This window comes from Anticarsia gemmatalis, chromosome 26 (assembly GCF_050436995.1).
Source record: "Anticarsia gemmatalis isolate Benzon Research Colony breed Stoneville strain chromosome 26, ilAntGemm2 primary, whole genome shotgun sequence".
Lineage (NCBI taxonomy): Eukaryota > Metazoa > Arthropoda > Insecta > Lepidoptera > Erebidae > Anticarsia > Anticarsia gemmatalis.
The window spans coordinates 8,298,793-8,314,960 of record NC_134770.1 but is presented as its reverse complement, the minus strand read 5'-3'; the positions used below and the strand labels follow the sequence as shown (position 1 = coordinate 8,314,960).

General features: G+C 33.3%; 1 protein-coding gene across 9 annotated transcripts in view; it reads left to right on the top strand.

Moving 5' to 3' along the window:
* The window catches only part of nrm (neuromusculin), a 486,168-nt gene that overhangs the window by 256,953 nt on the left and 213,047 nt on the right, over positions 1-16,168 (top strand). The gene's annotated exons all lie outside the window — the stretch shown is intronic.

The following is a 16,168-nucleotide window of genomic DNA, read 5'->3' as shown; positions in this document are numbered from 1 at the left end:
CATGAATTATTTATTATATAAACGAAAGTATATGTCATGCTTACGAAGATGTAAAAGTATAAAGTAAGAAAATACTTTCTCACTGCTGGGCATAAAATTACCCCTATACGAACTGCCCACTGCAGTCGTTAAGGTACCATTGCGGTCGTGGGTTCGATTTTCACACAGAAAAAAATATTTGTGCGACCCACAAATTATTGATATGGGTCTGGTTGTGTTTTGTGTCCGTTGTTGTCGTTGTCCCCGCGACACAAGATCTATTTATAGTGCAGGAGTTGTAAATAAAAAATAAATGAAAAAATGCTTAATTTTGACTTGGTAAAATTGATAACTTGGTCAGTCAAAATGTTATCAGATTATTTTTTCTAATGAAACAGCCTGTCCTTGTGTAAATGAAATTAACCAAAAAGACGCGATTTTAAAAATAGAATATATTTTTATCAAAACACTGGCTAAAATTGGTTTGCATGCGAGTAAATTGCATGGTCCCTCTAGTACTATATAATGTATTTCATAAACAAAATTGGTAAGCACATAACCGTTATGATCGTTATGGCGGAGACTCGTGACGTCAGCGGTGACGTCATCGCTTTGTCGCCTAGTTTCAAATCGTTAGGTTAGTGGGGAAATGGTAATGACACCGTGATATTTGACGATTTATTTTTACTTTGTTTGAAGAATTTTAGGTTTGGAAAGGAAAACTTTAGTCTCTCACTTACCCCTGGTTTTGAGGGTTTAGCGGTAGTTTATCCATTCAATAGTGTCTAAACTTTATAAGAAAACGAGAGAGATTTCCTACGCGTTATTCCGTTGATTCATAGTTGTAGCATTAAATATAATAATACGACATACCTTAATAGCTGTTATCTTAATAGATGACAGTCGGGACCGACGTTTTACGTGCCCTCCGAAGACGACCAGTTCAAATACCATTATGCGGTCACCCATCTATGAAATGACCGCGCCAAAGTTTAACCCACAGATCGTTTACCGATCTTATGGTATGAAAGCTCAAGCATTTCGTCAATTCATGATTTTACATAAGTAAGAAGAAATACTGATGAAATCTTTTTTTATGTTAACCTATATATGTCCTATGAAGCTATATAAAAATAAAACCTATTACCCTAGTTACATAAGACGAAGGATCAATTTAAATACGAGTCAAGCCACATGATACAATTGGTTTAATAAACAGTAAACAGTGTTATCATCAAACGAACCGACAAATAGATAACAGTAGCGTAAACTCCTTATCTCAATATTTCACTGTTCGACTAATATGATCTATGGAATTAGTTCGCTGAATTTGTGATTAATCTATTGACATTTACCGTGTTTGGTTGTAGGTTCAATTCCCATACATAAAAAATATTTAAAAACCTTTATTTATTGAAACTGAAGCTGAAAAATCGGACGATTTTCGCTTTAACGTCTTTCAGTTATCTTTACATCAAATTTCATCAGAAACTGCTCAGCACTTCATCTCCTAATGTTTTCGCACGTATTAGACATGTTATTTTCTTATTTCAGACACTGAGGAGTCTATATTTGATCCCAAATCTTGAATTATCTTCGAAAAGTAAATAGTCACCTTACTTCAATTTGAACTCTTAACTATGCTTGCATGAACCTAACTAAGCAAACTAATTTAACAACAATTACTATCAATAGAAACTCCATTTTGCTAAATAATGTCGTATTCAAGTATCAAAACAGTGTCATTATAAAACGCGGCTCATTAATTAGCCGTGTTTGTCCAATTAGTTTAACGTCCGAAACTAACAGACATACAAACAAACGCGTGACGTCACACACAAATAATGGAGGTAACAGAGCTGATTTTGCTAAATATCGTGACATACGGACGTTAAGAACGAACAACAAATTTAAAATAATATCATCAGCGGGCTTATCACGTATCTCAGTTGACAGCTAGTATACGTCAAATCTATGGTCACTATTCAGTACATTGCTGCTTTGACGTAACGTACTAATCACTATAATCTAAGGGAGAAAACAATGGACAGCATAGTGGCTTTCAAATGGTTGTCAACTGAGATACGTGATAGCCCCCCAGCGTAACCTTTCTTCCAAACTATGTTGTAGTCGGCTTCCATTCTCTCCGGATGCACCTAAATATACCAGTATTTTACGTGGAGCGACTTCCTGTCTGACCTCCACAACACAGTCAGGGAAACCTGGGTTATAACACTTCGGTAAGACTGGTTTTCAGACTTTCAAGCTTCTGACTAATATTTACGACAGTCAAAAATCTTTGAAAATGACAGCCGGGTCCCAAAATTTACTTTGTCTTCCGAAACACGGATTCGATATGAATAATATAGTCAGTGGGCATCCATCTACGGACCAACCCCGACAAGCGTAGCTTAACACGTTAAACGCGACAACATATAAAGATCGATCCGAGTGGCTATTGTTACTCTAGCCGCGAGCTAACCGAAGCCGACACTAAAATATGTAGTTGGAAGAAAGGCTAGGCTGAAATTTTAACACATCACGTAATATAAATTTTAATGTGAAGCGATTGCTATTCCAAACGGACTATAGGAAATGGCCCTACCGATGGGCAAACACAAAACCTAAAGCTCGCTATTCTTTTCACCCATACCTCCCTTACTATTCACCCGGCCACCATTGTACATTAAGTGTTTATCCATGTCCTGACTTTGCGTACAAAAGGACAAATAAAACATTTTATATATAAATAAAATATATATTATATACTATATCCTAAGGTCAATTGTTCAAGTATTTGAGAGTGAACGTGAAAGGAATATGGGGTTTCTTTTCAATAGAGTTATTGTGATAAAAGGTAATGTTTGTTAGACTTATTTTGGTATAGTGTTTTGATTTTTTGTTAAAGTAGATATTGTGTGAGGGTTTGTTGAAATTATTTTTTTATTGGAATAATCATGGGCAAGTAACATAAGCTTAATTGGAAATAAAAAATATGCTTAAATCAGTAAAGTAACTTAATTTGATACACTTGATGCGGCATCTAAAACCTCAAAGTCTGAACACATAATATAATAAAATAATGCCTTATTATCATAGGACAAAGAACACAACTTGTTAAAGTCCCCACAAACTTTCTTTGCTTCAATCACTTCTATGCAAGGTTATTTACGATAAGAATACGATTGTTTTTTCATTACCAGTTTTATACACGTAACTATTTTCAAATATACCACATTTAATACTAAAATACTTAACATAAATTTAAATAATCCATACATTTTATTTACAAAATATTTCCTATCTTGAAAAATACAATTCGAATAGCTACATAAATATCAGAATGCATTGTATTCCGCTGATCGAAGTCGTTTTATACATTGCATTGATATTGTAAACTACACAGAAATACATACAATGTATAACTTATTTAGATAAAACCTTAACCAACAAAGTATAAAAATAAATGAGAGATTTTGACTTTTGTTTACTCGTTTGGCGCAGTGGTTAAAGTGCCATCGCCATATTGGGTTCACATCCCATGACTGATACTTTATGCGAGTGTTACTTTTGTTTTCGAAAGACTTGCTCTTTATTAGGTATGAATATCAGTCAAAGTTTTGACAACCAATATTTTTTTTACTTCTTTTGAAATATTTTTGACAGGAATTTAATACTGTGTGAGTTTACTCCGTATTACAGCAGTAACACTAAATATAAAAAAATATATTTCAAAGTACTTGTTCATAATTCTGTCCTTAACCAATCAACTAAATACAACAAAACATAATACACAATACAAAACTACACTTCAAAAAACTGCAATACAAATACAAAAACGATACTCCATTTCTAAAAACTGTAATACAAATACAAAAACCAATACGGCACTTTAAAAAACAGTTCTCATTTAACTTCGTCCCACTACTAATTTGCTACAGAAGTGGAGTCTATGTTTGTATGTTTGTATGTATGTATGTTTGCAACAATGTAACATAAACCGTGCGTTATTTGTCCGCGTGTAAACATGCGAACAACTTGTAACACGTATGTATAGGGCCAGGAGACACGCGATTTTATAAATTAGTCTCATTGAGAAATAATTGGGTGTTAGGTTACGAAACGGTTATATAAATGTGGCAAACGTTTTATAGACAAATTCAATCGTTTAGTAAAAAATGTATTGAGAGAGTATTATTAGGTGAGGCCAGTGCATAGATGGTTGGCTGTAATATGATTCTTCGTTATTCTGAATACTTATATGCAATGCTACTCTAAATTCAAGATGTTTACGAATGGTTGTTAGGTGTAAAATCCCTGTTTTATTTTTACTGGTGTTGGACGAAAGAATATAGGAATATAGATTTTTGTGGTTTATAGATAGTTGAGAAAAGGTCCGAAATGTATTTTTAAACGAATCGCACGCTGCATTGTTTTACAAAGCGAAGCAATGAAGTGTGCTTTCACTTTGCTTCAAACATTTTGCGTAAAAAACACTTGTTTCTCAATTTTATAAGTAAGATCATATTGTAAATAAAAACCTAATGCATTTAAATCTACATTACATAAACGTACTACTCGCTCCCGCTACATCTCCGCTTGCCTCGTATCTAATGGCCCAACAAAACACACAGCAGGACAAATGAGTAAAGTTTTCTAATAAAAAACCCTTACACGAGCATACGATTTTAACTTTTTTCCGTCTAACGATGTTATCATGTGTATCATCAGCACCATAAATGAAGAGGTATTATCTGCTCTCATGCTGTTTGTGTGGTATGACTTTGTGAAGAGATGTTTGTATAATTTTGTATGGAATGAATCGAAATTTATCTTGAATCTTATAAACTACCTACGTTATTATATGCATGGAAGTGTTTTAATGCAAAAAAGAGATATAAAACTTACCGTTTAAGTTTTTGCTACATGATACAAAATTCATTTTGTTACGAGTAATAAGTAGGTAATAAGATTCATTCCCACCTAGAACAAAACTAGTATGATCTAAAAAAATGTCTATGCTGCTTAATGATTGTTTTGTATATATTTTTCTGTTATTTGTTTGTATAACATTTTTTTTTAATATACACCTTCGGGCAAAACAGATATAAAGTCGATATAAAAACTGTAAGAATCTTTTTTACGTTATCTACAAAATCTATCTATATATATTATATAAAAAGGAATTCCTTTTTTATTTAAAGTACGAGGATGACGGTTATTACGGAGAAACAAAAAGATTAATGAATTGTCTATTTATTTATTCAAAATCGGCTGTTTGGCGCTACAAAGTTTGCGGGCATCAAAAAATCACCGTTTTTTCATAGGGGTAGGCAGAAACCAGAAAAATATACATGAAAATAAAAGTTAAAGACATTATAATTGTAGTAAATATATTTTCCATACGCATAACACTTAAACCACAAAATAGCAAAACGCACAATACCGTTTACCCGAGTTTGTCCAATAAATAATAAGTGTTGGCGTCCAGTGCCAAATGCGGGAACTTCTCAAATTAGCCGGATATTTATGTGGCGGTGAAAGTTGTAATGTAGCGTGTAACGCTAGACGTTTCGTTAGTTGTCTCAATTCATTGTTGTTGTGCTACTTATTACTTTTGTATTTTTGTAGTATATTTCTGTGTGGTAGGGAGGTTTTGTTTTGGGTAGCAATTCTAGATTGATGCCTCAACTGGTATATAAACTACTTTATGGGGATTTTGATGGTAAATATCTATACTAATATTATAAAGCTGAAGAGTTTGTTTGTTTGTTTGATTGTTTGTTTGAACGCGCTAATCTCAGGAACTACTGGTCCGATTTTAGAAATTCTTTCAGTGTTAGATAGCCCATTTATCGAGGAAGGCTAAATATCATCACGCTACGACCATTAGGAGCGGAGTAGTAACGAAAAATGTTACAATACCGGGGAAAATATTATGACCTAAATATTATCTCTTATGTGACGCAAGCGAAGTTGCGCGGGTCAGCTAGTAAAATATAAATGTAGTGAAATATTTCAATTATTTTTTACAAATCCTGAAATAAATACGATTATGTAGCAAAATTAAAATGTTAAAGTACTTTTTGTGACGTTTGCAACACATTTCCTATAAGGCGAAGAAAAAAAAATCAGATTGTTTTGTTTAAAGCACTGTAAAGAAGACTACAAACTACTTGGAATAATCTGCTACTATAGAAAAACGTTAATTATTATCTTAATTGGAATAAAAGATATTTTAAATACTCGAGGTGACACAAGAATCGGCCACCACCTAAACCACTGCGCCACGGAGATTGATTTTGAAACTCCATCCCAACAATAGTCAACAACCACAAAACGAGCGATCAATCAATTAAAAAGGTCCACAAATGAAAGCTTCAAATTAACAATCAATCATAACTTCATAACACAATCAAAATAAACAACTCAGAGACATTTCATTGCTAGAGAGAGACATTCTAGAGACAATAATGAATTTAATATAATTTTGTAACTTCAGAGAAATAAAGGCATAAGTGGGAAACACTCACTTTACAAAACTAAAAACAAAATTACGTAAGTTTTTGATTTATGTTTCTTATTCACTGATACTGTGCTATATACTAAAATATTGGAGGGATGGTACCGAGTGGTCTTCTCTGGTATATGCCTACCCCTATGAAAAGAAGGCGTGATTGCGTGAATGCTTGATTTATGTATGTGTGTATATTTGTTTAAGATAACAATTTATAATTGACATAATATTGAATTTATTGACGTCACAAAATAAATATAAATAAAATATTATAAATATTATTGGACAACTCACACACGGTCATCTGATTCCAAACTAAGCAGAGCTTGTACTATGGTATCCAGACAACTGATAAACATACGTATATACTTGTAAATACATACTTATATAGATAAATTAACATCCAGGCCCAGAACAAATACTCGTGCTCATCACACAAATATTTGTCCCGGGTGGGATTCGAACCCACCACACGCGGCGCTACGGCTATTGCGGTGAGGTGACCGCTTTAACCAATGCGCCAAACGTGCAGTTAAAAATCATTTATTTTTACAAAAAACCTTCATTTTAAAAACACATATCGTACGAGTATGTATCTTTACTCGTACCATTCAAAACTCAAAAAATACGTATTGGTACTAATACCTTTACTGCACGGGAGGTGCGCTTTAGAATTCACAGAAATTCGTTAATTCTATAGCAAATTGAAATGGTTAGCAAAGATGACATTTGATGTTGATTTCAGAACGAATGTTCTAATTATTTCTGGATGTTAATACCCCAATTCGTTTGTTCACGGTTTCTGAACGGATCTCGCTTGAAAGGTTTACTTGATCTGCTTAAAATTATAAATGGGTTTGTTGTATATTTGAATTAAAACGTGTTAAACATCATTTAATTAATAAATTATGGCATGTAGATTGATAATGTTCTATGTAAATAAAAAAAAATCACCCAAAGAAAGTTTGTAAGGATCGTACCAAGTGGCGTTCTTTGGTTCCTGGACCTTGAAAAAGGAGTGATTTTATGTATGTATATTTTATTTATATTATATCTCTCTCTCTCTCTCTATCAATTTCTTAAATGTTATGGCGTGCAAGAAAATTTATATAAATTGTGAGTTGCTATTAAAAATCATTAGGCGCTTATAAATGAGGAATGCGATTCGGTGAATTATAAGAGCTGTCTTTCTTGCAAGATTGATTCGGTCGCGTACATCAATTGCGCGCACTTTCGATTACGTATTTAGGTTGACAAACCTGCCTCACGTGTCAGCATCACAGTCAAAAACTTTTTTGTCTTTTTAAAATAGATTTCAGCACTAATAATAGCTCTCGTGCTGCGGGGACTTTTACAAACAACGGACACAAAGTACAACCAGAACCGAAATAAGTATTTGTGGATCGCAAAAATAATCTTCCGTGTGGGAATCGAACCCACGGCCTCTCGACGCAATGGTATTGGCGCGGCGACCTTAACTACTGCGCCACAACCACCTTATGTACCTCTATAGGTGTGGCAAAACGACATGAAACAATTTCGGTACATCCTAGGAAATGATTTTCGTGTGACAGTAAGACCTATTCTGCTTTGATTGCCGTATTGGTAAAACAGTCAAGAGAAGATTATAATACTAAAAGCAACAAATACCAATAATATACAGTTTCATGTGAATTGAAATTATAATCGCATTTGTTATAAAAAAAAAAAACAATTTTATTTTTACATTATCGAGTAATTAAGTATGGTAGGAATATTCATAATCATATTTGTTATTATCTGTGGCACATCATGGCGGAAGTCGACAATCTCTCCGAAATTATATTTCTTTACTTATATTTTAAATTATCAAGCCTGAAGTTCAGAGATTGAAATAAAAAATAAATAAATATTATTGGACAACTCACGGTCATTTGATTTCAAACTAAGCAGAGCTAGTACTATGTAACGTATGTATGTATGTGTAACCAAATAACTGATAAACATACTTTTATACTTCTAAATACATACTTATATAGATAAATTAACATCCAGGCTCAGAACAAATTCTCGTGCCCATCACAAAAAGGTTTGTCCTGGGTGGTATTGGAAGCCACCATTCGCGGCGCTACGGTTATTGCGGTGAGGTGACCACTTTAACCACTGCACCAAACGTGTTAATTTTACAGATATTAATATGCCATCAAAAACATTCTGTAAAAACCTCAAGTCTCGCCGTAAAAAGTTGTGAGATCTATATAATACCAAGTCGATTAATCTATTTAGTCTCTACTTAAAGGACCTTCTGTCTTAAGTTATTACGTATGTTATTATCATGCCAATTTTAAAAAAAAATACCTCTAAAACAAATAGACCGACCTGGCCATCGCATGATTTGATTATTAGTATGTATCACACTACACAGCACGACGAGAAGTTAATGCTCCTGAAATGTTAATGGCGAATTTGTGTTTTCTTGCGATGTCCAAGTCGATCTATTTGTTTTAAAGGTATTTTTTTTTAAATTGGCATGATAATAACATACGTAATAACTTAAGACAGAAGGTCCTTTAAGTAGAGACTAAATAGATTAATCGACTTGGTATTATATAGATCTCACAACTTTTTACGGCGAGACTTGAGGTTTTTACAGAATGTTTTTGATGGCATCTCACTTCTTTTTGTAGAGCGAATAGAGCAAACATAAGTCCAATTTGTATGGAAAGCCGTATTTTTTTCATAATTCAACATATTTTCCTATGGGAATGTTGTTCAGTTTCATGGGCTAAACACCCTTACCCACCCTATACCCCCTCCCGTTATGTCTCATATAGTAGATACATATTTACACCTATTTATTTTATTTTCTACAGAAATAATAATTTAATTCATTAACTGCAAATGTAACCTTGTAATCTTATACATTTATATGGGATTACAAAGTTATTGTTGCAGTTAGTGTATTTAGAAAACTTGACCGAAATTAGAAAATATTGAATTTTTCCCATGATTAAGACACTAAACCCTATTTGTATTCTAAATTTTAAGCTTCTAAGTCTGCTAGAAGTACCTTAGACTTTTGATGATCGGTGAGTCAGTGAGTCAGTGAATCAGTGAGTGACAAAATTCAAAATTTTAACAAGTTGTCATTCTTAAACTACTGATTCAAATTGACTGAAATTTTTAATATACCGTCTTTATACAATGACTGATTAGTTGCTGAAAATCCAGGCTTCTTGTTTTATCCACTACGAAATTATAGGGGTGTCAAAAATAGCCCGAATTGCTTCGAGAAAAGGATGTTACGGCCGTGCCGCTTTTTTTTGCTCGACTTGCGGGGGCACTTCCGTGCCCCCAGATAGTTTAGTTAAGTAAAAACACCTTTTTTAAGTTATGTATATTCTTGTGTAAATGATATATGATGCGGATGAGAGTGAAAAACAAAATGCATGTAATTTTGGTACATAAAGCAACACCTGTACCACTTTAACACATTTAAATTATTGTATTTCATTGTCACACAAGTTAGTTATCTCAGCTGAATGATATGCAAATGATCCAGGAGACCTTTACAATTAATTACTTTTAACAATTATTTCGTAAAAGTAACACAATCAATTGAATAAGAACAACTATAACGTAATCCATACTAATATTATAAATGCGAAAGTAACTCTGTCTGTCTGTCTGTCTGTCTGTCTGTCTGTCTGTCTGCTACTCAATCACGTCTAAACTACTGAACCAATTTGCATGAAATTTGGTATGGAGATATTTTGATACCCGAGAAAGGACATAGGCTACTTTTCACCCCGGGAAAATGACGCATTTCCCGGGAAAATTCAGAAAATTCAACGAAGTCGCGAAAAATCAATATTATAATGACATTGAAATAACAAAATTCCGTTGTCATGGCAACTGTTTTAATGGCGGATATGTCTTAGCGCGACTTCGTTATACTAAGAGATATAAATAATTTTGAGAATATTTTTGGTGAAAAAAAAACATATTTTATATCATCACGCTACGACCAATAGGAGCAGAGTTAAGTAGGTAACAGTAAAAAGTGTTACAAAAACATGGAAAATTCTGACCCATTCTCTCTTATGTGACGCAAGCGAAGTTGCGCGGGTCAACTAGTTCTGTATAATCTGTGCTGTCGAGTATCGAAAGTTTGACATTTAGAAACTACTGCCAAAATAGTTCCTACGACGCCCGTCAGAGGCGCTGATCAGATTTTCATACAAACTCGATGACAAGCCGGTTGTCGGTAGTCGATAGTAGTAGAGAATCGAGCTACAGTACCGCGATTCTGTACAACTATCGAGTATCGACTATCGACTCGCTATCGAAAAATTTTGTATGAAAAATTGATCAGCGCCCCTAGCGGATTTTTGCAACAACTATGTTCTTCAATGGCGCCATTTTCCACCAAACATTAAAATAAAAACAAATTTAATAAATTATTTTATTTGCTGGAGCGCACTCGGGGGCAATTCGAAATTCGAATTTCAAAATAAAATATTCTTTCCATTTTTAATTTTAATAAATTATTTAAATATTCTATATTAGATAATTTTAGGAAGACGAGGCTGAAAAGGTATTGTCTCCTTTGCCTGCTTCAACGTAGAAAAAAAAGACGCTGATTCTTTTTTTGTGGTGAAAATGTTTCGTTGAACAACATTAATTTTGATTTTTTTATATTATTGATTTATTTTTACTAATACCGTTTAACGTAGACTATAATTATTATTTGTGAGAATAATACCTTTCATGATTATTTTTTATCCACTATAGAATGTATTTAAAATTAGTTTATACACAATTATTACCAATAAAATTTTATTTAAAGAAAAAATTTTCAGAACGAAACTTTTCCTCACTTTAAATGTCAAGTTTTCGATACTCGATAGCTCGCAATTCTCTGCCGGATTTCTGCCGGTTTTCTAACGAGTAGCTCGATAGTAATGTATGGTGCTCGGTAGCGAGACATTAGTATCGAAAGTACAGAATCGAGGTACTGGTCTGTCAATTAAAAACATATTATTTTGAACGAGAATCGAAGCCATGATACTACGATAATTCAAAAGAGCGTGGCAGCCAGATTTTATGTAAGCAAATTGGCAAAAGTCATCTGCATATAAAATACAAATTCTACCAAAAAAATACGTCCCACCCCAAAACAGTTTAACAAACTGCCAAGTACCCTGTCCCATTCATAATAGTAACATCGTCCCATTTAAAAACGAAGACAATAAAAAAGATATATTTCACTCAAAACTTGGTACCGTAAGAGTGTAGTGCGTAATTGCCCTTAAATTTATGTAGCGCTCGGGACACTTCGAAATTCTTCGGGTGGAATCGGAAACTTGAAAATGGCGTTTTTTTTTGCTTGAAGTAACTTTGAAATCGTTTATAAAGTGCGTTCTTTTTGGCAATAATAACTTGTTTTTTTGGTTCAGCTTATGTTTTTGATGTAAAATAATAATAGGGGTTGTTTTCTAATAAATAAGGGTGTAATAGAAATATATGGGCAATTTATCTTGTGGTCTAGTTATGAGAACTGAGGCTTATAAACGAGTTATTATTTGCTTCGTAAAATATAGATAAATTATAGTTTTATAGCATAAGTTTGATATGAATATAAAAACTTTTTACTTTTTTTTATGTAAGTATTTAAAATGGATGAAAAAGTAATGTTAACGAATAGAGTGATAAAGTTTAGATCAAGAATTTCATATTTTTTTAGCAAGAAGGAAAAAGGCGCAGTGGTTAACGTGGTCACCTCGCCGCAATAATTGTAGCGACGCGGGTGGCGGGTTCGAATCCCCTCTTAGGTATATGATTGTGTGATGTGCACGGTTATGAGTTCCTTTGTTTTAAGGACCGAGATAACTTAAACAATAAAATCGTTATTCTATATTTATAAGTATATTACCTAGATAACTATTTCGGGATATTTTATCAAACAAAATGAAAATTCATGTCAATAAATTACTAAAGAATTTCAAGACAATCTCAGTTCATAAATCTTATTATCTGATAGTACGAATTAACATAATAATTAGTCATAATAAAATGTCTGAAACGTTCAGTAGATTTATAACAATTATTCATCTTTTGACATCATTACAGCTCTTTGACCAATTAGTAAGAAATTGAAAATTTACTTTGATCTTTTCAGATTTGATTTGATTGGCTAATTTAGTTTTATTCTTGTCGTTTTTCGAAGATAAATATAGTTTTATAAGGAACAGGCATCTTTGCTTAAATTTCTGTTTATCGACCGAGAAAAAACAGAAACGTTTCTTAGTAATGAAATCCCGTTTTCATAAAAAAAAGATATTTTTTGGTCTAGAAATTTTCTGTGACTTCCCAGAGCATGGAAGTTAAGAAAGAATATACGAGTAGTAAAAATATTATGGTACATGAACACATACTAAATGTGTCGAAAAGCACGTAAGGCCTTGTGCCGTGGTTTCGTTATAATCGTTTTACATAGCTTAAAAAAGAGAGAAGTGAGTGTACCTATGTATTGTGCACCAACTTGGACACTATACACAAAAATCTCCCGTATATACAGCTTTTTATAATAAAACAGTTGCGGAAGAATATCGATCGAAAAGATACAATTAGAATCCTTAAAATTTTCAACAAAATTAGACTATGATACCCTCTTCACCCTTTGCAGCCAAAAGTCAGATGTTAAAACAAAAAAGTCAAATAAAAACAGACTGAAAAACATTAAAGATAAGCCACAATTTACGACCGCTGAAATGTCTTACAGAAATTATTCCTTTTCAAGTCGGGGGTCGCAAACCTTTTGTGACAAACAATGGAGTGTTAATTTAAAAATACGACCATTTGTTACAACAATTACAATTGTTATTTTGTCTCTAAGGGCTAACGCAGACGCGCTACTTTTAACATAGACAACCGGCGCTTTAACGACATCGATGCTTGATCGCGTTCTGGCGACTACCTGCTTTCGGAAACGATATCAGAATCGCGCATTTTAGTGTCTGTATCAATGCTGCTTTTCGAAAAAAACTTGCGTCCAAACGCCAATATTTGCGATTGCGTTTGCTACATCGCGTTTTTCCAACTGCCCGCGAAATCAAATGTGTGTACGGAGTTGAGTGAACTTTAGCTGTATAAAGCTTCCGAAGAGCAGCTAAATCGCTGCGATTGGCGTCTTTGAGTGTAAACAGTACGATGTTGACTGTCTGTAGGGAGATTTTGTGTTCAATTTCAATAGGCTATAGGTTACTATTACAAAGAACTAACATTTTAAATGGCAAAACATCTTACACCTTTGCTTATGGCGAAAAAAAGTAGTAAGTCTGAAATAAGTAACTAAAAGTAGCTGTGTCTGTAATAGCCCTTAAAATATATAATGTAATCTGTTATTCAAAGGGTTTTATGAAGGGTTATTTATCTATTCGGTGTAAAAGGTTATGTCGTAATTATTACGTTTGGGGTTAATTATCTTGCTAAGGGTTTATTGTAGATTTAATTATGGATTACGTGTGTTGTGATTAAGGTCACGCTACTATCGTTGCAAGGGTGTATAAATAGAATTGTATTATTATCCTGTTCTTAACGAAAGAAGCATGTATTTGTACTTAGTTTTTGATTTAAAAAATTGGCGAAATGTTGTGTTCCAAATTTTTTATGGGTTCAAGGGGCGATGTTCAAATTTGTTTAACTCGATAACTGGTTTGCTTATGTGATATTTTTCTAACTACCGCATAATTAAACTTTAATTAACATTTAAAAATCTATCTTACCACCGAAATTTTTAACTGAAAAACTGTAAAATTTCATGTAATAAAATATTTCGCACTGCGGCGGGTTTTACATCATTACGCCGTGAAGAGATGAGCAGGAGTAGGATTATGGCGCAGCAAGCGAAATTAGCAGTTGTGACGCTAGATAAGCTTTAGGTTGCTGATTCTGTAGAAGCGGGATTGTACGCGGACGCGATTTGATGAGGCAATGTATTACAAATTAATATTCATACTCAATATTGTAACGACAGTACGAGAGTTGGTCTAGTAACTTATTACGCTATTATGACTAAACCACGTAGCGATTTTGATGAAACTTAGCTCAGTTATAGCTGAAGACCTACGATCATAGGCTACAGTTCTTTTTAAATAAACCCCTAAGGGGCTGAAATAGGGCAGAATAGTTAACCGATAAATAAGTGTTCAGACTTTTATAGATAAAACAAAAATTGTATAAAAAAATTCAAAACAATTTTTGGCCCAACTATTTCAAAGATTTTAACCAGTCAAAACTATTTGAAAATTTTAAAGACATATCTTTACCCCAGTTTCAACTCCCACCATTTTATCATACCCCTATTTCAGCACAAAATATTCTCAAAAAAGTTGTAATAATAAAAATACTCAACTAATAAACAGCGTCATACAAAAACAAGTAAAAATATGTTTTAACTATGAAGAGTATTTCTCATAAGTTTCATATTTCCGTGTTGTTCGTAGAAGGAAAATTATTTTATAAAATTTTCTAAAGTTTTTCACTGAGCTCCTTGTATATTAAAGTTGAATAACATATTTTTGTATAATATGAAGCGTTTTGCTGTAGGTATATGTATAGCAAATATTATTATTAAATCTGTCTGCCTTTTACATCCTTAGTGGTAAACTCCTGAAACAATTTTGATTCAATTCAGCACGTATAGAACAATAAAATTGTAGCCCTGGTATTCTTTTGTACATATTTTTAACAAAAAATAATCGCCTCACATCCACCCTTTTTGGGAATCCTACGTTTAACTGAAAAGTAGAAGCGAAATTTGGGCAGTGGTGGAGATGTGGGTTATTGGTTTAGGTATATAAGTGGGGGGTGAAACTGTGACACTGCAGCTGTGGGCAAGAATTTAGTAGAAGCTGCCGTAGGCTGGGGTTGGTCATGACCGCCGGCTTGAATATCTCTGAAAACAAAATCAAATAATTTATTTGCTCAAATATGGTGTAGGTACATAAATGGTAATAAATGGAGAAACGCATTTTCTGTCACATGAAGCGTGCGAATATTAAAAGATATAACAATGATCTATTCTATGATCGTAGAGATCCAGAAATGACCAACTTTATCTTACAAAACAACAGTCAGTTTTTGTCAAACAATCCTACACAGACGAACAAAAACTAAAATGTTCGTGGAACCATCCAACACTATCAATTGTTTTGAAATAGACAGAAACAATTTGACGAATAAACAAAAAAGTATAGTATCAAAAACTACATAACACCCGGTTCAACCGTACAAACAGCAAGCGTTAAACAAAGCGCACTATTTAATTGAACCCGATACCCGGATAACCGGTTCGATGCCCGGATTATTCAGAATATTGGACAACGTTTAAATGCTTTTAAATGTATTCTGTTTTTTAGCGATTTGGGAATTATATTGTGTTGTGACAGTGTTTCGTACTTTGAAAGTTAAATAGAGAAATTTATCTGTTGGGTTAATAGTTTGTTTGGATATGAAGGAAAAATGGCTGGGTGAATTTTTGTGAAATTTTATAGCTATTTTTGTTTGGAAGAGTGTTTTGCGTGTTTGATCAAACCTTTGTGTAAAACTTAACATGTTAATCTACAACTGCACTACTGCTGGACCAGGGTCTCCTCCCGTAATGAGGGAGTGCGCGGTGAGCTTAATAAG